At 49.2% G+C, this 14748-nt stretch overlaps 1 pseudogene; it reads right to left on the bottom strand.

The window, feature by feature from the left end:
* Positions 1 to 5945: 5945 nt before the first annotated feature.
* On the bottom strand, positions 5946 to 14225 carry LOC114106808 (cocaine esterase-like; annotated as a pseudogene).
* Positions 14226 to 14748: the final 523 nt, after the last annotated feature.

Raw genomic sequence — 14748 nt, 5'->3', positions numbered from 1 at the left:
CTGTGCTGCTGTGGTTGCTCTGCTTCAGAGGTCAGCACAGAGCAGGAACTGGGCCCAAATGGAGTTTGGACCCGGCAGGGAGGAGGCAGAGCAATGAGTGGTGTCCTGCAAGCTAGGCACAGTGGGAGAGGCATGCAGAACCTGCAGTGGATACCAGGCTGGACAGGGCTGCACTCCTCTGTTAGCTCCAAGTGCTGCACAGCCCCTGCAGCTGCTCTGAGATCCCAGGAACCCACTCCTCACCCCTGGAGTTATTAATTTACGGTCCTAGCAGCCACTGGCTCTTTTAGGCTACTGTTTTTTTTTTTTTTTTTGCTGCTGTGCCCCAAAGACCTGACAAGAACAACATAGAAAAGGAAAAGTTCATTTGGGGCTCATGGTTTCAGAGGGCTCAGTCCATAGACAGCAGGTCCATTGCTTAAGTCTCAAGGAGAGGCTGAATATCATGGTGGAAGGGTGTAGTGGAGGAGAGCTGCTCAAGACATATCAAGACATACCAGGAAGCAGAGAGAGAGTGAGCTCCACTCAACAAAGACAAAATTCATACCCCAAGGCATGCCCCAGTGACCCACCTCCTCCAGCTCCACCCTCCATGGCTACAGTTACCATCCAGTGAACCCTCATCAGGGGATTAATCAATGATTGGGTTAAGGTCTCATAACCCAATCATGTCACCTCTAAACTTTCTAGTATTGTCTCACATATGAGCTTTGGGGTCACCTCCTCTCTAAACCATAACACTGGCCCATGAGGGTGTTGGGGTGGAGAGGAGGGAGCAGTGGGCTGTAATGGAGGTGCCAGGAGGGCTCCTCTGAGGGGACACAAAATGAAGATCCCCACAGGTGAGAATGGTGACCTTGGGGGATGACGGGGACTGCCTGAGCAAACTGGGCAGTGTGACTGTGCCCGTGGTACTGGGAAGTCCTTCTTCCTCTCAGCATTCATAGTTTCCTGAGTTCCCTCCAAGGTCCTTGTAGTCCTGGTCTGAGGGTCTGTGTAAACCTGTCCCTAATTGGTCCTGGCTGCTCTGTTGAAATACACTGGTGACTGCAACTGTGACACTTCTTAAGAACCCACCCCTTCCACTTGGTCTCCCCCTACCCTGTGGCTTCCCCTGAGGACAGCTTCCTCTGAGGTTGAGTTTACTGTTATTTATGCACCTGATAAATGCTCTGAGGACTTTCTGGTTCTAGCACTGTGGACCTGTAGGGCTCTCTTGGGCATCTGGGGCCGCTGGGGAGACAGGCCCATAACCAGTAGTTGTCAAATCTTCTCGAATCCTGCAAGGACATAGGGAGTACAGCAGGAGACAGGAGTGCCTGCTCTGCCTGACTTCCTGGAGGAAGGGGTGTGGGCTCCACCTCAGATGACCTTCAGTACCTTCTCCTAACAGGCCTTGGCTTCTTCATTCTAGCTTGGGTTCATTTCTACATGCCAGGATAGCAAGTATCCTTTACTGTGTCTTTCTAGGAGTGATAATATTCCCATGTAGCTGTGTCCTGGGCTTTTCCTTGTCTTGATTCAAAATTTTCCGTCCAATGCACTGTGGTCCAAGCCACGGTCCCAGCTCCCATCCAGGCAGATGCTCTCTCTGTATTCTCCTGACCTAGTTCATAGCTGGTGCTGTGGAGGTTGAGATATTCCCAGCTCCTCTCGGTTCATAGTCATGTTATAAGCTCCTTTTATGTCAACTGGACAAAACAGTGCTCCTTCCTAACCTGGAAGTTGCTGTCTACCTCTTGGTGAAGGTCCCCAAGCTAACAGTAAAACTGTGGAATGAAGAAGAGTCTTCAGAGAATTAGGGCATGTGGGGGTAGTGGTGGAAAATTTACATACATATATAATAATATATATATATATATAATAATATATATATATATATATATATATATATATATATATATATATATATATAGAGAGAGAGAGAGAGAGAGAGAGAGAGAGAGAGAGAGAGAGAAAAGAAGATCAAAGTAGAAGGTAAAAATCCAGGAAAATATCTGTAATGACAAATCGCTGCTACAGGTTTAAGGTTTAAGATCCCATAAAAACAAATTTTGGTGAGAATATGGACCATCTGTCACCTTCATATTTGTTTGATGGGATGAAAAATGATATAGTCATTTTGGAGTTAGCTAGACATTGTCCTTCAAAGTTCAAGCCAGAGCTGGGAGCAGAGGCACATGTCTATAATCCCAGCAACTTGGGAGGCAGAGACAGGGGGATTCCAAGTTCAAGGTGAGCTTTAGAAACTTAGTAAGTCCCTCAGCATTTTAGGGAGACTCAGTGCCAAAATAAAAAATAAATACATACAAAATGGATTTGGTCTGTAGTCCGTAGTGAAGCACCCCAGGGATAAATTCTCAGTAGCTCCCCCCTGCCCAGGAAAAAAAAAAAAAAAAACAAAGAAAAGAAAAAAGAAGTTGCATACAATCTCAGTGCTTTGGCCCAGAGGATTCTAATCTCAGGGCTTTACTGGGAAAAAAAAATAAAGAGAAGAGCACATGTCCACAAAGTGATTTCTGAAAATGTCCACACAAGTTTTATGTAAAATAGCCTAAGCCAGGCCTGAAGGTACACTTATTGCAATTCAGGTACTCAGGAGGTAGAAGGAGGAGGATTGGAAATTGGAGGCCAGCCTGGGCAAGTTAGTGAGACCCAACTCAAAATAAAAAGAGATGGAGAAGTACCTCAGTTTTAGAGTGCCCATGGGTTAAGTCTCCACTAACAAGGAAGGAAAAAAAGAAAGGAAAAAATAAAAGGAAAAAAAAAGAAGGAGGAGGAGGAGGACAAATGGAAGTCACTCAGATGTGCAACAACTGGCAACTGGATAAAGTGTGGCAGATGTGTACATGCAAGGCAACTCCCCAATAAAAGTGAAGAAATGCCACTTGAATCTCAAAATCATTATGCAAGTGACACAGTCACAAATGACTCCTTTGCTATGATATTCTAGAAAAGGCAATCTTTGGCAATGGAAAACAATTAGGCAGTTGCCAGGGAGCAGAGGTCAGGGTGATGATGGACTGTAAATAGGCACATGAGAACTTTTTGAAGCTATAGAAGCATTCTAAACCTGATGTGATGTTGGTCACACATCTCCGACATTTACTAAAATTTACCAAACTTTGCAGCGCAAATGCGTGAATTGAATTCATGGAAATGATCCACAATAAAGCTCTTAAAGCTGGGCATGGTGTCGCATGCCTGTAATCCCAGTGGCTCAGGGAGGTAGGAGGATCTCGAGTTCAAAGCCAGCCTCAGCGATTTAGCGAGGAAAACAACTTAGTGAGACCTGTCTCTAATAAAATACAAAATAGGACTAGGGATGTGGTGCCGCAGTCTGGCTGGGCACAAAATCACAAGCCACTCAAGCAGGAACAAACTTTATTTTTTGAAACTGCCGCCAATGTCCCGTATGCGCCCGGGAAGATTTTCGATCCACCCACGCGGCCTCCTCCCGGACCCGCAGAGAGCGCCCCTCCCCCGGAACTCCCTCCTACTGTACTTCCCCAACCAATGGGAACTCTCCAGGAGTCCCGTAGCCGGCCTAGGTGAACAGCAGGAGTCCAATATCCATATGAATGCAAATCTTAACATAATCATATCATCTCAATGGCTAGCTGGCATCACCTTTCGACCAAAAATGCCATGCATCATATACTTGGCTCTTAGCAATGTGGCTCAGTGGTCAAGTGCCCCTGAGTTCAATCCCTAGTACCCCCCGCCACCCAAAAATAGCTCTTCAAAAGAGCTATTGAAACTACTGAAAGTCTGAAAGATACTCTGAGGACCCACTCTGGGAAGCATCCTGTGCGTGCTCAGAACTGAAAACCATACAGGGGCATGTTTGCAGCAGGAGCACAATGAATGTTTTCAGCACAGAGTGGAAGGATTATGCACCAGTCCCTGTCTTTTCACCTCTGCAGAGATCCAGTCACCCAGGCTTACCGCTATCCTCGTCTGCCCTCTAGTGTCCAAGATGGGCAACATGGCAATTTTCATCTTCCACCCTAAAGGCCTTGGTGCCCTGTGGTTGGCCTTAAAAGCACTGGGTGAAAGAGGGGACTTTCTTTCCTGGGAAAACTGGTGCCCCATGGAGGCAAGTTGGTGAGAGGCAGGATATAGGGGGAGTCCCAAGGTCCATGGAGTGAGGGACACAGCCTTTCCATGACACAGAGAAAATGCTTTGGAGGAACAAAAGGGCATATTGAGCTTCATTTGGCACTTTTGATTACTGAGATAAAAGATGAGAGGGTTTCTATTGGAGGGGTCAGAAAAGTTTAGGGACAACAATGAGGTGAGAGGGAAAGTCAACACATGGATGCCATAGTGAGTGGGGGATGGTCAGGAGGCTGCAGAGGGAATTCTGAAAGATTTTGGATGGAGAGGTCCTCAGGGACCCAGGGACAAGAATCTCTTCTGCTTTGTGTCTGGACCTCCTGACATGTCAAGACCTCTTCCTGGACACACCCCACAGAGAAACATCTTCACAGCTGTGTTGTGATTGTGTCAGTGTGGGGCTCACAGTGTCTGCAGAGCCACAGAGAATAAGAGGCAACTTCAGGAGACAGGACCCTGAGGACCCCACCTGGCTCTCCAGGATGCACCCAGCTGGCCCAGGCTCCAGAAGTCAATGGAAAAGCCCAATCCTTCTTTTCATAAGTATGGGGCCTGTCACCTCCTTGGGACAGAAATAGATGAGTATGTCCATAGATTGAAATGTTAATAATGGATGACATTTAATCTCCAGGTGGGCTCAGGGATATGGAACTTTGGTTTTGTTTGTAGCCTGGGTGGGTTAGATGTGGGAATCTAAGTGTTTAGCCTGAAAGTTTGTGTGCTGCACATTCATACATTGAAAGCGGGTCTCCATGGGCTGGGAATAGTTTGCCTAGCACACTCTAAACTCTAGTGCATTCAGTTCTAATGCACTAAGCTCAATCCACAACACACACACACACACACACACAATGCATAACTAATAAAATCAGTCTACTACTACCTGGGCTTTGATTGAAAAGAAAGAAAGCAAACCAGTCTGAAAGTGATGAATCACTGGGAGTGGACTGGGTTTAGGACTGTAAAATGGTTTCAAGAGAACTTGTTTGCCCCTTCTGCCAGGTGAGGACATAGTGGGAAGGTGCCATCTGGAAACCAAAGCAAGACCTCCCCAGACAACAAATCTGCTAACACTTGATTCTGGACTTGTCACCTTCAACACAGAAGACAACACATTTGCATTGTTTATGAGCTACCCAGTTTATTGAGTTTATTTGTTTATATTTTGGTGGTAGCACTGTGATCAAATGCAGGACCTTGTGCATGCTTGGAAAGTACTCTACCACTGAGCTGCTCTGCTAGGACTTGTTGTTTTATTTTGAGCTCAGGTTTCCTCAAGTGGCCAGCCTAGACTGAATATGTAATTCTTCTCCCTCAGCCTCCTGAATGGCTTGGGTTATGGCCATGTACCACCGTGCCTCACTAGATTATTATTGTAGTTGTTGTTGTTGTTGTTACAGCAGCCTGATGGAGTAAAACAGTGGGGCTTGTGGTGTCCAGGTTTTCTATAGAGGTCCCACCGGTATGAGAACATGGGGTACTTGCAGATAGATGGGCAAGGGGTTCAGAAAAGTACCAGCTCTGCTTCCTCAAACTTCTTTGTCAGCATGGGAGGGTGTGGCAACTGGGAGGAGGGAATAGAAGGGGTTGTAGGGAAGGAGAGGGGAGGAAGGAAGCGAGGGACTCAGGCAAAGTGGGGTGAGGAGGAAGGTGGGCATGCATTGGGAATTACTGAGTGTGTCTAACAAGAGAGGACCCATGGAGGAGTGTAAGGACGAATAGCTATGTGAATGATTCGGTCAACCCTGGTTCTTGGGTGGGCATGTGTGGGCACCACAGGAAGACCTCATCACACCTAGCACACCCCTCTCTCCCTGACAAGGGAGCTAGAACTCTCTGTGCTTGTCCACTGCTCCCTTTAGCTCCTGGATCTTCTGAGGCAGGGTCTTGGTCCAGAACTGCAGTCTGTGTGCCTTCAGGGCCTGGCCCACAGCAGGCTGGATGTCCAGCTGCAGGTACTGCTGGTCCTTGTCCAACAGTGGCCAGTGGGGTAGGCCCTCTCCGTTGGGGTTCCTGTGCACATGCCCTCCCAGCAGGGAAGGATGAGGGTCAGTCTGAGCTCTGTTGAACTCAGACCTGACCTCCCAGCCCAATTATGGACAGGGCAGCCAGCCAGGCAGACTGGGGTGTTGAGACTGGGGAGAGGTGTCCTGATGTAGGAAAGCAATGACCTCTCACTACTGTCATTCCACACAGGGCAGAGTAATATGGCCTGTGTTGCCCTTCCCTGTGAGAGGCTGGCTTTCATGGTAGCCCAGCACTATGGCTCACCCTCTGGACCACTATGTGAAGAGACCAGTAACTTGCACCTACAAAGCACCCTCTTTTAGTGTGGGTCTTCTGGTTGGGGAGGGAGCTAGGATGTGATTAAGGACACACATTTGCTAATGGGGTCACCTCAGACAAGGGGAGCTAGAGGGCCCGTGTCCCCTGGGAGGCTGAGATGTGCAGGTGTCCTCACCCATTTCGAGCAAAGTTGGCCCAGTACTTCATCATCCTTCTGTTCAGCAGCTCCTCCTCCTTAGTGAGCTCACCTGTGGGAGGAGGAAGGCAAGGGTCCAGGTTCTGGCCAACCTCATCCAGCTGTCCATTCCTGTGCTACACTCAACACCCCTCCCCAGTCTTGTGTCCCTTCCCTATCACAACAGTCCCAGGGCCAGGCCCTCTGCTTGCCCAACCTGCCTTTACTCCTCCCAGCCTTTAACTGAATTAACACTGGGCTCCTCCTTGGCCTAGAAGTTTCCTTTTTTTTGGACACTGTGAAGTCATTTAAGAAATGATTATGCCTTTAATCACCACCCTCTTTTCCTATACTAGACACCATGGTTGGGGTGGGAACAGGGGGAAGGAGCATAGATTGGAGTGGGAAAGGTCTAACCCTGGAAAACCTGTTGAGTTGTAAGATGGTAGACACTGGATCCCATGTTCTCTTTAAGTTACAGTTTCTCAGTGTACAATGAGAGCAATTGCCACCATGTACGCAGAAGAATGCTCCTGTGGAACAAGGAGTGCTCACCTCTGATGCCATTGATGTAGGATCCAAGCACAAACATGATTTCATCACCATGGTCAGCCTTCACATGTGGTGGCTTGATATTCTTGAAGATGCTGGGCCGATGCTGGAACTCATAGAAGTAGACAGGAGCATGGGAACCTGGAGGGTGGACACGATGTGTCACTCTTGGTGACAAGATTGCTAGGTCCAACTCTGGCTTGAATCTTCACAGTGGCTGGGAAGCCCAGAATGGATCAGGGGCAGTTGGAAGGCTCTTTGTTAATTCATATCTTGGACTTCCTGGCTGTGTGGTCACAGGCAAGTCCTTGAGTGCCACTACCTTAGTCCCCTCTTCTCTAAAATGAGTGTGATGTCTATCTCTTACTCTAGCCATAAGAATTTACTGAGATGAGGGCCTTTAGGTGCCTGGGACCAGGGTCTGGATAAAGACATGTGTCAGGACCTGACACCAGACCTCACCTGGGACCCATATCTCTGAGCTGTCTCCTAGGAAGCCAGGATTCAGGTTCAGATACACTCACTCTGATAATGTGCTACTTGGAGTGCAGGCATCACAAAAAAGAAGTCTGCCATCATCTCCTGGAACTGGAGTTGGAGGGTGTGGGGGTCCTCGTTGTCTCCCATGTACTCCTCCATTAATAGGTCAGCACATTCGGCAGGTAACATCATCTAGTCCAGGTGATCAGGGAGACTCAGGTTAAGCAGTTTCTGGGATGGGGAGGCAGCCACTTTATGTTGGAGATGGGATATGGGATGTGTCAGGGAATAGGGCAAAGCTGTGAAGCTGTGGGGTGACCCCACTCACAAATGCACATAGATCAATCTTTGTTCCTAGGGATCATTGAAAAGGAAGTTGTCTGGCTGCACTCTTGCTTGGCACAGGACCCCAGGAATCTTACCATCTGTGCTACTGTTCTCTGTAGAACAGCTCATGTGGTCTCTCTGTCTATTTCTTTTTGGATTTCAGGGGGGCCCGCGACCTGTGTGATGAAAGGAGAGTCTAGAGTTGGGGGTGGGATGGACCAGGAGTTCTCAAGACTTGAGCTGCTCCCACCTGACACATTCCAGAAGGTTTGGAGATGGGACTCACCATGGGAAGGAGCCAGCCATACTCATCATTGTTGACACCAATGATGCTTGGAACAGGTTGAAAATCAGCAGAGGCCAGAAGCTCCTGGGGGTGCCTGGGTAGGAAGGCCCCATCCACCACAGCAGGAATGACAGTGAAAGTCTAAGTGGGCATTCAAGGTACATGATGACAGGAAGGAAAGTCTCTGTTCTAATGACACCTGAGTTACCTCCAACCCATCCTAACTCAACCAATGATGCTCACACTAACATTCAAAGATTCTACACTTGGTGTAGCATATTTTTGTCTCAATTTCCCATCCAGGGCTATGAGAATATGAGGAGACCAAGCTTTGGAAATGAAATAGTTGTTCCACAGTGGAAAGGACTGTATTTCCCTCATACCATAACCCCTGTCTCCTCACTAACGTCCATTCAGCCCTACCTTGGTAATAGCCAGCATTTCCTGTTCACTCTTGCCCCGCAGGCAGCTCACCAGGGCCTCTGAATCTACTTGCCCACAGGCAGACAGGTTGGCCACCATCTGTAAAAGCACCAAAAAGAGGCTGAATCATCTCTCCAGACAGGGAGGGGGTTGCTGCCTAATATCTCAGCTGTGTGCAGGTTACCCATAATTCTCAAAGGGTGCCATGTGTGTATTATTGCAGGTGTGAAATTCTTCCTTCCCTCAAGCTCATGTGTCAGCCAGAGGAGCCATCATACCTGCTTACATGGGTCTTCTGAGGATAAGGCCCCAAGGGTGCAGCTTTGCATAACATAGAACAAAATCAACCAGAGGTATGTGGATTCTGACCTTTGAGCTCCTCAGAAACCCTGGAGTGGTGGCCAGTTCTGGAAACACCTGCATGGTCTTTGTTCCCATGGAACAGACAGAGTGGCAGAGGCTCTGAAGTTGAAGGGTGAGGCAGCAGATTTGGCCTTGGGTAGAAAAGGATACTCACTGTGGAGACATCTTTAGATGAGCTGGTGATGAGGTCAGGCAGCAGGGCTACCCCACTCTCCATGATGGCACCACGGAAGAGTCCTTGGGACATTGGAGACAACACATGTGAGGACACACTAGCGCCACCTGCAGACTCGCCAAAAATGGTGACCCAATCAGGGTTGCCTCCAAAGTGGGCGATATTCTGTTGGACCCAGCGTAGGGCAGCCACTTGGTCCAGGTAACCCCAGTTGCCAGTAGCATGCTCGTCTTCAGTGCTGAGAAATGGAAAGGATGATGATCAATAGATGGTCTTCTGTCTACTCAGACAGTAGTCCTCTGTCTACTTATTGACCATCCCTGACCCAGGCTCACCTGAAGAAGCCCAGAACTCCCAGGCGGTACCGAATAGTGACCACCAGTACATTTTCAATGGCTGCCAGAACAGAACCATCACACATGGAAGCTGAGCCCGTCACCAAGGCACCACCATGGATCCAGACCATCACCTGGGAAATTAGGAGATATACCATGTGGTAGTTACCATACCCAATCCTGTCTTGGCTGAACCCCTAGTCTGAACACCACTTTGGCTTGTGTAGCTACCCACTTAGAATCCTAGTAGGACTTCATGACCTAGGGCACTGGTGACAGAGTAAGTTCAATTTGGAAGATCAGGCCTCTCATACTTTGGGGTCTAATTATGAATCAGAACTTCGACGTATTCCTCTTAGAACTACTCTGAAAAAAGAAAGAAAATTGATGTTTCTGTGATTACCCCACTTGAACATTAGTTTAAAGTGTCATCTAATATCTGGCCCAAAAAATAATCCATGGTCATGGAATTTAGTGATCTCAAATGCACCCTTTGGGCACTTGAATGGATCTCCTGGGTACAAGATGATCAGTTCATCAGTGGGTCAGAATATTTGGTCTCTGAGAGCATCCAGGGTTCTTTGACTCCATGGCTGGGTCAGCTACCTGCCTGCATAAGAGGCCTTCTTGGAGCTGATAGTGAGAAACTTTTCATGGTAGTTCACACCACAGTGGTGGCCAGCTGAACCTGTGACTTCCAGTGTCGGTGGTTTATTATGTAGTTCCTGGGTTCATTCGGGCCTTCACAGCATTGTGCTAGCTCTCCACCTTGAACCATGTTCCAATCCCGCTTCTAATCATCTTCCCCAAAATTGTTCTCCCACCCTTCAACTGACCATGGCTTAATACTCACAGGCAGGTTAGATCCCTGACGGGCATGCACAGGCGCATAGATGCTGAGGTACAGGCAGTCCTCTGACATGGGGCTGGGAGCCAAGTTTTTACTCTGTAGGTTGAGAGCCTCTGTATTCATTGCATCTGCATTTTGCAGACACCTGGTGACAATGGAATACAGTTATTTCAGAGGCTGAGCAGTGGTCAATTCAGACCTCAGGTCCTGACTCCATCCCAGACAACCTCACTCCCTGCCTTAACTGATGCCTTGCCTCACATGATCCTTCTTTCAAGTCATTCCCCACTTAGTTCCAGGCCACAGGCTCTGGGGAAGCTGGGATGGAGCCCAAACCTCCAGGAAGGCCTCAAGATTGTTGAGCACTTGATTCCACCTCCTTCTGAGGCTGGGCAATCTTGACTCTAGGGCCCTGACTGGGAAACAATGGCTGCCTGTGTTGACAGTCCTCTTATCCCTGTCCCCATTCAGGCCTGGAACAGCATGGGTGTCCCCACACAGCTGGTGCCTGAGTGGATGGAGGTTAGTTCTCATAGAAGGGTAATGGGGCATCCCACAGTCCAACTTGAGGCTCTCAGAAAACCTCACCCCTCCACTGAGTCTTAAGCTGTAAGCACATGCCCCTTTCCCTTGGCCCTGTGGGTGGGGTCCCCAAGGAGCCACCACTGTTGCCCTCCTCAGAGAATGTACCATCAACTGCTAGAGTCAAGGTCTTTTATAGGTTCAGAGAGCCAAGCCAACCCTCTCCCAGACACATCTCCTCTGGTGGGAGAGAACACCTGGAGTAAGCCAAATCCAGGGACATGTGTTTCTGCTTTTGTGTTTAGCACCTGAGGCTAATGCCTGTTGGGTTACACACCCTGAGGCAGGAGCCTGGCAAAGTTACTCCTGCATTGGAAAAATGAATGTGGGAATTGCCCCAATGCAGAGGGATATATTTCTATATATTTGTTTACTTAGGGCCTGGGTTTCAAAGCTGGTGTATTAGGTTGCTAAAGACCACTGACCTACCGCCTCAGGCCTCGCAGTGCAGTGTAGATGAAGGAGCCACTGCAGCCTGGCCCAGGGCTCAGATTCCCATCCCCACCCCAGCCTTGAGGTTTCCCAGATCCCAGATAAGCTTACATGGCCGGGTGGGAGGTCCCATCCCTCACACCACTCCAAGCTTCAGGGGGCTCAGGGGCTGCAAAGCGCAGTGGTCCTAGAGGTGGCTTGGCAAAGGGAATTTCCAGGAAGGTGTGGACCCCTGCATCAAAGCCCTTCACATGGATGAGACTGCCCCGCACCTGCCTGGTGTGGGTGGTCCGGATGGGGCTGACTGAGTCTTGAGCTGTGGGCAGAGAGATGCATGTCCGGTTTGGGTCTGCTCAATCAGGTATTGGCCCACAGCACTGTGGCCTGGTTGGCCCTCATCAGCTCCACCTTGTGGAGGGACCCTGATCTGTCAACATTCCCTTCAGAAACTTTCTGCCCATCCCTGTCCCTATGCGCACCACCACTATCATTCGACCAGGTCACGATCTTTCAGCCCTAGATTCATTGCATCTGCATTTTGCAGACACCTGGGGACAATGGAATACAGTTACTCCAGGGGCTGAGCAGTGGTCAATTCAGACCTCAGGTCCTGACTCCATCCCAGACAATCTCACTCCCTGCTTTCACTGATGCCTGGCCTCACATGATCCTTCTTTCAAGTCATTCCCCACTTAGTTCCAGGTTCCATTCATTCCATTCATGCCAGCAGAATGTCTTTTGGGCTGATGGGTCAAGAGTGTCCATTGCACTCACTGTGCCAGGTCATGTCACGCACTAGGAGGACTGTGGGAATTGATCTAAGTTTCTCATCCTCAAGGATCTCATGCTTGAGGGGACAAGAAATGACTAAAGAAGCATCATTCATATAAGTAGAAATGGATGGTAGGAGGGGAGCTATGAGTTCATATCATAAAACTCTTGTCCTGCCTGGGGCTGGGATTCAGAGTAAGGAGGCAATGGAAAGTCAATTAGATATATCTACCTTGTCCAATACACGATAATTGTTAAAGATTGATGTTGGGCACCTTGGTTCTAACTCTTTCTCTCTACCCCAGAATGGGCCTATATTGGGTGCTGTGTAGCCCTCAGGCTGTCCCAGTCCTCTCTGTGTTTCAGGGTGCAGAGAATTGGCAGTCAGGTCCACAGTTCTCCCGCTATTGTTCACATCTCCACAGCTCCCACATCACTGGAGCCTTCCCTTCCCCAGGCTCAAGATCTCACTCTAGAGTTTGGTAGATCTGAGCTGGTTTTCATAAGAAAACATTAAAAACTCCAAACCTCCTCCTCTCTCCCACTAGATCCCCCTAAGATCTGCATGTTTGATGCTACCTGGTACAGGACAGGCCAGGGCAGGATCCACTCACAGGACCAGAGAAGGAAATTGGCCAGTATCCCTCCAAGTCCAAAGACACACTCCTGTCCCTACTAACATGCTGTCTCCACACAATGCCATGCCAGAGGGATCTTGGTCCATGTAACTCATGTGGTAACTGGCCCCTAATGCCTGATATTTGTAATTACAAAGGACAAAGCCTGCTAAATATTCCTGCTCACAGTCTGATGACATAATGTTGCTGCTTCCTTGAGGAGAAGCCCTGCATGAAACAGCAGGAGAAATCTCACCCATGTATGTATGTAGTGGTGGGAAGTGTCCTCGTGTCCAGATGAGGACAATGTTACACCAGAAAAGATGGGTTTGTGACCATTTAGATGAGAGACAAAGATGAGTAGTGTGTAAGACCTGGACCCTATTTAAGACCTAGATGGGCCTGTGGAGGAGCCAGGACTGGGTGCGCAGAAGACTGTGGGACTCAATTCTATACCCTCTCAGGACTGAGTTTTTTGTTTTTTTAATTTTTGGATGTGAGTTCAAGAAAAAAGACTGTTGAAAACAGAATCTTTGTGAAGCTAGAAAAATCTTCCTGATGAGAAAGTTCTGAGAAAGACCCTGGTAAGGGAGGAAGCCTGTCAGTGGTGGTACAAGGGGACAGGCCAGCCTGGATTCCTCTGTGCAGATTAGACTGGGAAAGTTGGGTCTATGTCCAATGCTCACACTAGGAGCCTTTGGGGTGAGAGGGATCCAGGGCTGCTGACACTCCCTGGGCATGGTACTCTCCTGCCAACACCTTCTGATAAGGGCCTAGAGACTTCTAGCACATACAGAGCACATCACCCTTGTCTAGAATTCAATCCAAGCCATGCTAGCTCGGCTTCACGAGTGAAGGGAACTCACCAGTCATTCAGATCAGCTTTGAGAAGTGGTACCAGGGGCTTCTGTATCCCCCAGGGCCATTAACCTTGTCTGTCGACTTCGACAAAAGGTGCCAACACTTCTCTAGCTAAGGGGTCAAAACACTCAGAGCCAAATGTAACCAGCAAGCTCTTATATCGCTGTTATTATTATCCAAGGGTGAGTAGTAGCTATAGCCACAGACACACACAGGAGGGAAAGGACCCTATCCCTGTTCCTTTGCCAGGAGGCTTCTCCCTTGCCCATACTCTTCTCCTCAGAATCCCCTCACACTAGCTCACTCCTCCATGGGGGTGTCCTCAGGCAGCTCTGACCCTCTCTGGCTCACCCTCCAGCCCCTCATCCCCTTCATCTGTCTCCTCTACCAACTCCCCCGCCCTGGTGCCTTCCCTCCAGGCTCAGGCTCTGTCTCTGTGCACTTTGGCAGATCCAACCTGGTCTCTACCACCCTCCCCATGGCAGCCTCACCCTGGCCCTGGATGAGGAGCATCAGGAGCCCATAGGCCACGAGGATGAGCCAGGCAGGAAGTCGATGCAGGCACATGGTCGGCTCCCAGGGCTGCTTCTGTATTCCCAGGGCTTCACCTGGAAATGCAGAGCAGCATTCTGCCCAGGGGGAATTTGTACCTGACAGTGAGGAGGGGGGGAAATGGGTGGTGCCCTGCAAGGTGCATGCTGCAGGAGAGTCACTCTGAAATCTCAGAGATCATGGAGCCAGTGTGCAGCGGGCAGGGCCCTACCCTTCTTCTTCCCTTGGGCACCTCCCAAGGTGTAACACAGTCTCTGCAGCCTTCTAAGATCCGAGGACCCATCTCCTCACACATGGAGTCACTTATTCCCTGTCCTTGCAGTCACAGGCCCATGAGGGTGTTGGGAAGGAGAGGAGGGAGCAGAGAGCTGGATGTAACTGGAGGAACCTGGGGGGCTTCTCTGAGGGGGCAGAATGAAGATTTCCAGAGATGGAGAAATACAGGTGACCTTGCTGGAGTGAGGGGAACTGCTTGCACAGTGGCAGGGACGTGTGACTGTGACCTTCATAGCTGACTGGGTGCCCTTCAGTAGTTCCTAATCTCTTATAGACCATGTTCTGA

This window comes from Marmota flaviventris, chromosome 18 (genome assembly GCF_047511675.1).
Source record: "Marmota flaviventris isolate mMarFla1 chromosome 18, mMarFla1.hap1, whole genome shotgun sequence".
Classification (NCBI taxonomy): domain Eukaryota; kingdom Metazoa; phylum Chordata; class Mammalia; order Rodentia; family Sciuridae; genus Marmota; species Marmota flaviventris.
This window is presented reverse-complemented; position numbering and strand designations above follow the sequence as displayed.